The 12,999-nt window shown below is 33.3% G+C and overlaps 1 non-coding gene across 1 annotated transcript; it reads left to right on the plus strand.

Moving 5' to 3' along the window:
* The first annotated feature begins 7,804 nt into the window (after positions 1-7,804).
* Positions 7,805-7,910, plus strand: LOC131400717 (U6 spliceosomal RNA). The gene has a single exon (XR_009217424.1). It is a non-coding gene; the product is annotated as a U6 spliceosomal RNA (small nuclear RNA).
* The last annotated feature ends 5,089 nt before the right edge of the window (positions 7,911-12,999 follow it).

Below are 12,999 nucleotides of genomic sequence, written 5' to 3' on the forward strand. Positions count from 1 at the left end.
AGTGTCACATGGGGGTGACAGCCACCCAAGGATTATCTAGGGAAATGGTTCTCAAACCTCAATGTACATCAAAATCATCCAAAGGACTTATCACAGGTTGTTGTGCCTCACCCAGAGTTTCTGATTCTCTAGATCTAGCATGGCGCCTGAGAATTTTCACTTCTAACAAATTCCCAGGGGATTCAGATGCTCCTGACCCAGGAACTACTATTTCAGAATTTTCAGGCATTAGTTTATAGACAATTAATTAAACAAAGAGGCCAATAGACTGAGGTGATTCTAACGCCTTGGCGGCCTATGTGAGCAAACCAAAATCTAAGCCTGTAAATGCCTCAGGGGTACAAAATTAAAATGTAAGGACAGCCAATCACAGCAGCCAAATAGGCTTTAAGCTAGAGCCAGTCAAATGATTTCCTCTCTCCACTCCTGTCACCTGAACAATCCTAATCGCTTCCAATTTGGCACTGCCCAATGTGAATTGATTTTTTCTCAAACTCTTAAAATTTTTAATATGTTTCAGTTTATCTTTTAACAAGACTTTTGTTCAATAGAGATGGAAATAATTTCTATCCAGTGAAACAGAGAACACTAAATATTATAGTCCTGTGAGACATTATCAGTTTTGTATCTTATGCAATTATCTTATCTAAACATCTCTCTGTGAATGTGTGCATGTATTGCACGCACATGTATATGTAATAGCTTCTCAAATGCTCCTTGAATCAGTTTTAACATCTTACTGGTTTTCTTATGAATGAGTGAGTTTGGAAACACCTTTGACACAAGTTCATATTATATTTTTACGAGAATCATGATTTAACTTTTGTAAACATACTTTAATACATATGAATTAATCAATTTCGACTGAATTTTGGTGCTCTTCTGGACTTTGTTACATAATTTTAATCAAGAATTGAACACAGACCATCAAGATAACATCTTTTAAATAGAAAATTATATATTTTGTGAAACATTATTTTGAAATTTCATGTTATTTCAACAGACTCCCTTTTCTTGCCTCCGATTTGTGTGCTTTTACATTTTCTTAAAGCTTTATCAAAAAGTTGTATTTTATGATAATTATTATTAATCAGAAATCATTTCCTCTTCATTTTCATTTAAGTAGCTTGTAAAGAGTCCTTTTTATGTTAACGTGGAAATATCCAACATGGCTCTATGTATATTTTTCATAAAAATTTGGTGGTATCCATATTAGGTAGTAAAAAAGTACATATTTTAGCATAGAGAAATAATAACAGAACATGGAAGCCAGGAATTTATGTGTGCTTCCAGGAATTAAGGAAATAGCTGAGGGATTCATAGCTACAAACTCCCCATTTATCAGTAATTTCTTCTGAGTCTTGAGAAATCATTATGCTTTTTAATTCTTTTGTATCATTGTTTACCAAGTATTATAATATTTGCAGGTATATGATATGGTAATTTAGTGAAGCTATAGGCAACATTTATAAAATTGGATGACCTAGTGCAAATAAAAAGTATTAACAAAAAATATAAATCTTCAAAACCACCATGAGATATTACTTCACATGTATTGGGATGGCTCCTTTCAAAAAAACAGCAAATAACAAGTGTTGGCAAGGATATGCAGAAATTGGAACTCTTGTGCACCATTGGTAGAAATGCAAAATGCACCCACTATGGAAAACAGCATGGAGGTTCCTCAAAATATTAAAAATAGAATTAACATATGTTTTAGCAGTCCCACTTCTAGGCATATATCCCAAAGGATTGAAAGCAGGATCTCAAAGAGATATTTGTAGTAGCGTTATTCACAATAGCCAAGAGGTGGAAGCAACCCAAATGTGTGTGGTATATACATACGATGGAATATGATTCAGCCTTATAAAGGAAGGAAATCATGTCACATGCTACCACATGAATGAACCTTGAGGACATTATGCTAAGTGAAGTAAGCCAGTCACAAAAAGACAAACACTATATGCAGTATCTAAAGTAGGCAGATTCATAGAACAGTAGAATAGTGGTTGTCAGGGACTAGCGGTAGGGAGAAATGGAGAGTTGTTGCTTAATGGTTATAGAGTTTCAGTTTTGCAACATGAAAAAGTTCTGAAGATGCGTTGCATAACAATGTGAATATACTTAACCCTACTGAAGTGTACACTTAAAAAAGATTAAGATGGTAAATTTTATGTGTTTTTTTTTTTTTACCACAATTAAAAATAGAAAAAAATATAAATCTTTCTAGATAGGACTAACTTTACAGCTTTACAAGAAGGCAGCTACAGGAGTGTAATTTAAGGCTTACCAAAGGATTCTTTTCTCTCTAACCTGTCTTTATGTCTTAAATGCCACCCTTAGAGCATGATTCTTTGTGATTATGAGCAAATTCCCTATTGTGAGTAAATACCTAACGTAATGACCTATAATCAAGTATTTACATTTTAAGGACATTTATGTCAGATTGTTAAGAGTAAGCTTTGATAGAATAAGGAAAAGAAAAGAGCAGAAGGGTAAGGAGTCCTTGGTGAAGGGAAAGTCAGAATCAGGTCAAGCGTGATTGTTTAACGAAAATTTCACCTATGTAACTCCACCTCAGACCTGCACAAATATTTTCCCTTCCTATTTCCTGTTGCCCTGGGGAAAGTTGCTGTTACCATAGAAAAAGGATTCTATGTGTATAACCTATGCATTCCTTTCCAGGGGCAAACAAAAGAAACACTGTGAGGGAATTACTTTCACAGCTCTTCACCTTGAGTCCATTAGCCTGCTCAGTTATAAGCAACATTTTCCCTGTTTTTGAAGTTAGATCCCTTATTGATTGTTTCTTCTCACTTCCACATCTTCCTTTAGTTCGGTAGAGGAACATCACATTATGATCATTACAAAGAGACCAGAAGTATCAATCCATTTTAAGGTCCATTCAAACACAAACCACTCACCTCTCAGCCTTGTGCTGTAGAGCTTACTTCTGGAAGAAACGCCAGTAATCTTGTGATTTTTACACATATACCAAAAAAAAAGTAGTTACCATGGAAACTGGGGAGTAAGTAACCTGGTAACTTTAACAGAAGTGCTTACTCGCTATTGCCTAAGTTGGAATAACAATAGTGCATTTACCGGGGGAATACAGAACTTTCTATCATAAAGTTAGCTACTTTTTTTTGCCAGGTGCTCCATAACTCTTCAAGTGTATTCCCAATATAGGAACAATATTTTCTGTATTAATGACGTAGGAAAACTATTTTGACATAGCAGTATGGCGGTTAGTGCAAAATAAATAAATTGACTTGATTTATATTACCTTATGTGTCTACATCTTTCTCTTCTCTTCTGTCTGAGGCTTCCAAACAGCATCCTTAAGAGTTTTGTGGGCTTTGGTTTCACTTTTTTTAATTAAACATTGAAATGATTCATTATACAAAATTCAGAGAGCAGAGTAAAATGTAGATAAGGTGAAAAAAGCCATGAACTCATTATCTTGATTCAGTTTTAGTTAATAATTTGATCTATGTTCTTATCAAATCTCAGCTGTGTTCACAGCCGAGATTGTTGAAGGCTTTAATTGCAATTGTAAAAGGAATTGCAGACTCCTTGCTGAAGTGGCTGGGGTCCATATATTAAACTGCATTGTTCAATGTCTCTTTATCTTTATTCTTCAACAATAGGATTTCTCTAAGCCATCTATCACTCAGCGTTTCCTATTAATAATGTGCTCTCACTTTTGCTTTAGAATGTTTATTTTCCCTATTGGACATGTAGGATTTATGTAATTTTGGAATTTTTTATTTGATTAAAAAAATTTATTTGATTGATAAATATTTGCTATGGGAAAGAAACCAAGCAATACTTTTGGTGCCATAGTGTTGGAGTCAGGATTTATCTGGAAAAGACTCACTGCTGACAGGTGAGTGCTGTGGGACTTAAGATACCAAGAGGGCATAAGCGATGATGAGATAAGACTTCCATGGCTGAAGGTGGGCAATGGTTGTTTCTTCCAGCTGTGTTGATAATGCCCCTAGCTGCATCTTACGGGGAGTTGGCTTTTCAGGCGGAAGGGCTGAGGACGTGTGCGGCTGAAAATTGCAGGGAACTGGGAAATGTTGTAATCAGGAAAACAGTTTTGGATTTATATAAGCTTCCATCAAAATGTACTCTTTATAGGAAAACTAGCGATATTATTAGCCTTTTTCTCGGGATACCAATAGATAGCATTTACTGAGTGCTTACTGTATGTCAGGTACATGACATTTATTATCTCATGAAATCCCCTCAACCACCCTATAAATTAAATACTATTATTTTTCTCATTTTAGCAATGAAGAAACTGAGTTACAGAGAAAGTAAGTAACTTGCCCAAAGTCAATAGCTAGTTAGTAACGAAGTCAGAATTTGCACTTTGGCAATCTGTCTTGAGTCCATTTTCTTAACAACGTTCTACCGTGTTCCATCTGGTAGATCCAGATCAATAAACTTTCTCAAGACTCTATGAGCCTTGTTATCAGTCTTTTCTGAAAAAGAAACACCAATTACCGAACATCAGATATAGAGAGCATTTGGCAGTATTTATTTTTAAATCTCTGAGGAAACGTACACTCAAAAATTTTTAAATTAAACATTACCTTCTCTCTCTTGAAATGGACCACAAAGTTTTCTAGATGTCTTCAATGGAAAATTAAGCGGTTATCTAAGCACACCATTACTGATATCTGATTCTATAGGTTCTCTGTACTTTTCACTGTCTTTTTTATAATTCTTATAAGTTGTGGGTAACTGATAGCAATACAGATGATTGCAGTCCAAAATCATGCATATGGATTTTGTCTGGGGTAAATACAATTGATTTCTCTCTATCTCCCATGGAATAAGCCAGTTTTGCAACTATTTGTAAATTAATTTCAACATACTTAATCTTTATATATGTGTGATTCCTTAACTCTCATTTGAATCAACTGTAACATCTATGACTGCCTCATTAATTAATGAGTTAAATAAAATCTTTGGCAGGTGCCCATTTTGTGTTTGTATGAGAGTCATGATTATATCCTCTTTTAAAATCTCAAACGTCCTTTTCTTCTTTTATTTCAATCAGTCTCCATATCCTATACATCCTACTTCAAATATATTTTAAACCTATCCTTTCTGTTCCTTTTGCCTTATCTGGGCCCTCATCATCTCATCAGTACGCTATAGCAGCAGTCTAAATGATGTATACGTGTTTGCTGAATAAATGTATGAACACCCAGGTTTGGGATTGGGATTATAATAGTTATTGTCAATAATGGGAACAGGTAGACTGGAAATAGCGGGAGATAACGGGGCTCTAGAAAGCTGCTCTTTCAAAAATGTTTCTGAAATATGCTTTCATTGATACTTCTTCTAACAAAACGTTTTAGGGCAATATGCACATTCCTTAATTCAACAATAATATACTTTCTCTTACAGCCAAAATTCAACTGCCTTTACAGTGGCTTGATGCCTGGTTACATCTCTTCTTTCTTCTCTTCCATTTCTTTAGGCATGGCTGGGTGAGACCAGATAGTTTCTTCATGACCTAGAGGTTATACTATTAAAATATTCAAATTCACAGTAATCCATTCAGTTGTTTCGTATTTTTTAGGCTTGAAAATAGGATTGGTTTGACTGGTGGTAGTAGAGGATGAAGAACAGGGCATCATCATCATGCAAAATCTCCTTTGCTATTCAGAGTATTAAATGATTTAAGCTCCTCTTCCTCTAAAGAATACTCTTCAAGAATGCCCTTTGTCCAAAGTTGTTTTGTTGTTTTCCAAGTATTTCCTCTGGTAGATGCCAACTTCAATGTCCATTCTTGCATATTCTTGTGGCAACATAAACAGCATAAACTGTAGCCCAGAATTCCCACACATAATGTGGATATACTAATTCAAGAGTGAAAAAATGCCTATGTAAACCCTTGAACCTCAAAATGATACCTCAAACCACTGTTTGGAATCTAGAAGGCATATGCAGGGGCAGGTAGATAAAGATATTTCCACAAATAAGTTCTGAAGCTGGAGGGATGCCAACAATTACCTACGATGATACGAAAGTATCCTCAAACAACACTGTTTTCTGAATTTTCTTTGACTGCACACACAAAATGATTAAAAATAATACTCTTTGAAAGGCTCGGAAGCTATCCAGTACTTGCCTAAGCGTCAGTAAGAATAGGAAGGCTTTAACATTCCTGAAAGCCTCAGGCATACTGAATTTTCCATTAGCAAAATATTTGAATTTATGAGGACCAGAGGCTGAAGAAAAAGAAAAGGGGGTTATCCTGCCCCTGTTTAAGCTGAAACTACAAAGGCTGCATATGTTTCCATTTTCAGCTGCCAAATTGTTACTATGTAGACATTGCTAAGAATGTCCATTTTATCTAGATGCCTTATAAAATGGATAAGATGTCAAAATATTCCTCTAAAACAAAGAATTTTAAAATTCAGTGAAATTTTTAAATTAAGTAGCTTCAATATTTTTTTAATGATACTTGACCACAGATATGAATCTTATGAATGCCTAGACACAATTAAAATTTATGTATATATCTATTAGAAAAACTTCCCTTTCCATTGAGAATTATTTTATTATAAAATTGTGGGCAATTTTTTTTCACTAACATAGACCTATTATTACCTTTCATTAAGAGAGTTATCTATAAACTAGTACATAATTACACAACCCAACATTTTCTAATCTTTTTTTACTTAGGAACTCTCCATGTTTTTAAAAATCATTTTATCCATTTTTGTATGATATACAACAAAAAAGTGAATATAAGTGAAATATTTTAATAGTATATAAACAAAGAATATACAATATAGTATTTATTTTAAAATAATTTTTAATATTTAATATCTAATAACTTTTGAAATGTATAAGGATAAATTTACACTCCTTCCCAAGAAAACAAGGTGCTTAATTTCCTTTGAATGAATTATGTAAGACAAAGCCTCCTGTGTCAAAAATAATATTTAAAATAAAATATTTTATTTTGGTACTGAATATATGTTAAAATATACATTAATGTGTAACAAAATGTTATGTATCAAAAAGGGCAAAAATACCTTTCATGACCTTGCAATTTTAGCATATTCTTCAAAAACTCAACTGATGTGTTTAAAAAAAATTTTTTTCATTGGTAAGGCAAAAGCAATGTTGTCAGGCTATTTCTGACTATCTTTCAACAAATAAAATAAATGCTTTAGGGTATAGTAATTATTTCACAATACATAGATTACACATTATGTTTTCTCATTTTAATCTAAGTTTTTGAAGTCCTTCTCTTGAAGAACTATTTAAGAGTATAGCTTCTGGATCTGGTGAAGAATAGATTTTGTATTATAACCACCAAGGAAGCAGAACTGCCTGCTTCATAGTACGACTAAATTGAAAAGATTGATTACAGTAACTGACAATGTCAAAACTGAGGAGAGTAAGCCTCTCCTTTGGGGTATGATACACAACTCTTTCTTAAGAATTTTATCAATATTTTTCCCTGGGTAAGATCATATAATGGACAATGAAGGCATCAACAAATCTCTTGAGCCTGTCAATTTATTTTTCACAATGTACAATCTCAGATAATTTTATGTAAATAACATTTTATCTGTACAAAATTATCCTTTCATTTGACAGTTCTTCCCATGAATTTCTTATAATAGTGATGAGCTAATTCAGAAATATAAAGTATATCAAAGCAACCTAAAGTATTATAAGATAAATGTATAAATCATTGTAATTTTCCAGGAGCTCTTTGAGAAATCTCAAAGGTAATTTTAATGTTAGCTTTAAAAGACATCTAGTGCTTGTTTTGGCAGTACATATACTAAAATTGGATGATATAGAGAAGATTATCATGGCCCTTGCACAAGTATGACATGCAAATTTGTAAAACGTTCCATGTTTTTTCAGCAAATAGTGTTGGGAAAACTGAATATTTATGTGCAAAAGAATGAAATTGAACTCTTACCTTACACCATATACAAAAGATTAACTTAAAGTAAATCAAAGACCTAAACATAAAAGCTAAAACTATAAAACTCTTAGAAGAAAATATATGAGAAAAGCTTCATGACACTGGATTTGGCAATGCTTTCTTGGATATGACACCAAAAGCACAGGCAATAATAAAAAATAGATAAATTGGTCTACCTCAAAATTAAAAACTTTTGTGCATCAAAGTACACTACCAACAGAGTGAAAAGGAAACCCATGAAAGGGGAGAAAATATTTGCAAATCACATATCTGATTAGGAGATAATATTCAGAATATATAAAGAACTGCTACTCCTGGACCAAAAAATATAAAACCAGATTTCAAAATAGGCAAAGAAATTGAACAGACAATTCTCTAAAGAAGATACACAAATGGGCAATAAGCACATGAAAAAATGTTCAAATCACTTACCATTAGAGAAATGAGATATTTCACAACCATTAGAAGAGTTATTATCAAAACACAGAAAATAAGCGTTGGCAAAGATGTGGAGAAACTGGAATGCTTGGCATAGCTGGTGCAAATATAAAATGGTGCAACCACTATGGAAACTGGTATGGTGGTTCCTAAAAAAAAGATTAAACATGGAATTACCATATAATCCGGCAATTCCACTCCTGGGTATATACCCCAAAGATTTGAAAGCAGAGTCTCAAGAGTTATTTGTACAGCCATGTTCATAGCAGCATTATTCACAATAGCCAAAAGGTAAAAGCAATCCAAGTGTCCATCAAAGGAGGAGTGAATAAACAAGATTTAGCATATACATACAATGGAATATTATTCAGCTTTAAAAAGGAAAAAAATTCTGACCCGTGCTACAGTACGGATGGACCTTGAAGACATTCTAAGCGAGATAAACCAATCACAATAGGACAACTACTATATGATTCCACTTATATGAGCAACTTAGAGTAGTCAAATTCATAGAGACAGAAAGTAGAATGGTGGTTGCCAGGGGCTAGGGGGAGAGAGGAATGGGGAGATATTGTTTAATGGGTATGGAGTTTCAGTTGGGGAAGATGAAAAAGTTCTGGAGATGGATGGTGGTGATGGTTGCGCAACAATGTGAATGTACTTATTGTACTTAATGCCACAGAACTGCACACTTAAAAATGGTTGATAGTAAATTTTATGTTATGTATATTTTACTACAATAAAAAAAATGAAAAAGATATCCTAAAAATTTTATTTTTCTGAATTTAGGATCTGATCTTGAGGAAGCAAAACAAAGAATTGTCAGAAAAGATTTGGTTATGTGATTGAGACGGAGCACAATTACCTGTAAGCAAGGACAAGTTACAGCCTAAGTACACACAAGTCAAAGTGATAGCAATATTTTTTGATAAAAATAGAAGAAGGTAACAAAATCGTTAGGAACTTTAGCTGTTCTGAAGAGATGAACTTTTTTAAAAAATAGTCAGAAATATAATATAGTCAGTACAAATTACAGAAAATTATTCTGGTGATATACAGAATTTCTGCTAAACTTGCAGATTACACAGAAGGTAAAGAATAATCTTTTGAAATCTTGTTAAAAGCAGACTAAATATTTCAAGATCAATTTACATTTTCCAGTATTGCATTAATTTAGTTTTTGGCAGTAAAAGATATTATCATGTCTTTATAAATAAACCCATCAAAATTAAGCAAACTTTGCCAAAATTTTAACATATTTTGCCTGTTTCTTTTCAGACTCAGATATTATAAAGTATGGCAAATAAAATTCACTTTCCTTAAAGCTTCTACAACTTGCTATATACACTCAAGTTTTATCCTTCTCTATGTTCTTTAATATTCTGGAACAAACTGAATTTTACTCTAGAACAAATCTATTCTGTTTTATCTTGAAAAGCATGCGTCTACCTCTCCTGATTGTCGAGGGCTGTATTTCTCTTTTTCATTTTGTATAATTTAATTTTTTCTTAACTTGCTGAGATTCGTTACATGACCTCTAGTATGGTCTATTTGAAGAACGTTCCATGTTCATTTGAATGATCATTATATATCTCTCTTTATCCCGGGTAATAGTTCCTTGTTTTGAGGTCTATATTATATGATATTAATATACCACTCCAAGTTTCTTTTGATTATTGTTTATACAGTATATTTTTAAATCATTTTAACATATCTATTGCAAGAGAGTAACAAATTGCAAAAGAGCATGAGGAAATTTGAGGATTGATGGAAATATTCAGTATCTTGATTGACAGTGATATCATGAGATTTATATATCTGTTAAAACTTATCAAATTGTTTACTTGAATTGAGTGCAATTTTGGTACAAAAATTATACCTCAACAAGGTTGATTAAAGACAGAATATAATAACAAAAAATATCTAGAAACTCTCCAAGTATTTGGAAATTAATACATTTCTAAATAAACCACAGGTCAAAGAAGAAATCACAATGAAAATCTAAAATATTTTTCGCTGAATAATAATGAAAAGACTTCATATAAAAATATGCAGGATAGAGCAATGTTTAGAGAGGAATCTGTAGTTCTATAGATCCTATGTTTATATAGGATATGTCTATAGATTATATATATAATATGTTATGCTTATTTAAGAAGAAACATTTAACAATATGGATCTAAGTTTCTACCATAGGAACCTAAAAACAAAAATTAAATCCAAAGTAACTGAAAAGAAAGAATCAGTCAAGATCAGAGCAGAAATCCATGAAATTGAAAATGACTAACAATAGAGAAAAATAACAAAGAAAAAGTTTGTTCTTTGAAAATATTAATACAATTGCTAGAATCCCTGGATAGGAGAAATGGTGTTTGTTTTCTTCTGGGACATGAGCAAACTTAACAAAGAAAATTGGATATTGTGTGTTCAAGATAATATTATTTTTTACCCTGAATATTACCAAGACAACTAAGGATATTAGTCTTTGCTAACAACTTTAGGTAAGATTTGAAGGATGCAAAGAAGTTCACTGTATAAACGGTAAAGGTAAGGTAAGGACATTCTCAGTACCTATGCAAAGACATTAAACTACGAACAAACGTGTTATGTTTGTTCACAGTCCATGAAAAATTATCCAAAACTCAGAAATAAAGCCAACAGAGAACAGTATATATTTTCAATGTCATACTGAATCATTATTTAATAAAAACACCTGAGTACTATTTAATTCTTTAAGAAAATTAAACTGGCACGTTTACTTGTGTTTTACCATTCTCTTTATGATTTGATTAGAGCCCAGACACTGAAATTTGGGTTATCTTGTAGATTTCTGTGTGATAGAAAAGGTAATTCCCAGAATTATACTGGGTTTTTTTGTTTGTTTTTTACCAGAAAGCAATCACTTTTGTATCTGATCTAGCAATCTTATTCTAACATTACTTTACTCAAGTGCCTATAAATAGATAATTCCTCAAAATGTTTTTTTAATTAGCTCTACCATCTTACTTGTTAATGTTAGGAGACAATTCTCCGTGGGTCTCTCACATTTCTGTGTGTCTTATGAACAGAGATACTAACTGCCTTTGTTCGGAATTATCTTTTCAAGAATATTTGTGTAGAAAACAGCCTTGGAAGATACAGTATTTGCTTCCAGAGGAAAGCGTAGGTTTGCTTACAGCCTTGGAAGACAGAGACAGGTCTCCCTCCTGAGTGGGGTGTTGTGAGGTGGGGAGGGCGGGAGGGAGGGTGTCAGGCATGCTTAGTGTGTATTACCTAAACTCAGAGTTCCTATGAATCCCACTGCATGTGCCGGTGTCACCTGGCTTCTTCACTTCACTCTGGAGAAACTATAGTTTGCAGAACTGGCACCAAATATGCTTATGCTCATGCTGCTTGCTGTGCCACAAGTAATAAATTTCTTTTTGCCTCTGACCCTGGCATCTTGTGTCTTCTGCCAGCATCCATGATGCCATGGCAGGCAACTTTTTAGCTTGCAAGTAGGGTAAAATCTCAGACCCTTTACTCTTCTTGACAGTCTCCTCATGATTTAAAAAATTGGACAAAATATTTAACTGTGTTCATTCTATCTTTGTATGAGAGCTGTGTTTCAATTCTTTGAAAATTATACTTGAACATGTTGATAGGTCATCCACTGAGATACCTGAGAGAACTTACCTGGTGAATTCAATAGAATGGCATTGTCCAAGACGTGGACTTAATGAGCTGTTAAGCCTAGGTATGTCTTTTCTTGGCTCCTGCAGCGATTCCCAATCAACCACGGAAGCTCACCTTTGTTGCCTCACTGTTTCTCCAGTTTTTTTCTTTCTTTCTTTTTCCCTCCTGATTTTTGTTTCTTCCTTGGTTCTTGGTCAAGTCTGTGAGTTGGTCCATGTTTTGTCTAACTGGGTGTTTGGGCTAAGTTGCTTTCTACAACAAAGTAAAGAATGAATGATCTAATAGGCTGGTCTTGACTGCATAGTGAGTTGAGCATCTTGTGTGTACATGAATTTTAATTGTGTGTGGCCAATAAGTGTTTCCTAATTGATTACCACAATGATTGGTAATCTGTCTGCATGGTCTTGCCGTTTAGTAATCTCTGTAAGGGTGATGGAGATCTGTTCTTTGTCAGGTAAGAGACAATAGAGAATCTGGCTTGTTTTTCTGTTTGTCTATTTGTGAACTCATGTCAATTAAGAAAATATTTTTGTGTCCATTGGAAAGAAGAATAGCTCTTTGATATCTGACCTGTGAGTTCTTGTGTTCTGTGTTTACTTTTGTAGACTAAAGTAGCCGAGGTTGTAGAACTAAAGCTGCAAGCTCTCTTTATGGTTTTTTGAGATTGAGGAAAGTCTTTAGCTCCGTTTGGGTGATTTCAAATATCTTCCTACCTCCAGAGCATATTAACAAGTTAGATTGTAAAGGCTTACAAAAGAAACGAGCTCTGTTCTGGTTGGGTTATACAAGTTAATAAGTTATTATACAAACCTAATATTCCCAGAATTTCTAGAAATTAAAGAAACTAAATTTAAATATTTTATGTTAATATGTTAAAAAACCCTTTCTAGAGAAACTTAGTTCAGAGG

Source organism: Diceros bicornis, chromosome 3 (genome assembly GCF_020826845.1).
Source record: "Diceros bicornis minor isolate mBicDic1 chromosome 3, mDicBic1.mat.cur, whole genome shotgun sequence".
Classification (NCBI taxonomy): domain Eukaryota; kingdom Metazoa; phylum Chordata; class Mammalia; order Perissodactyla; family Rhinocerotidae; genus Diceros; species Diceros bicornis.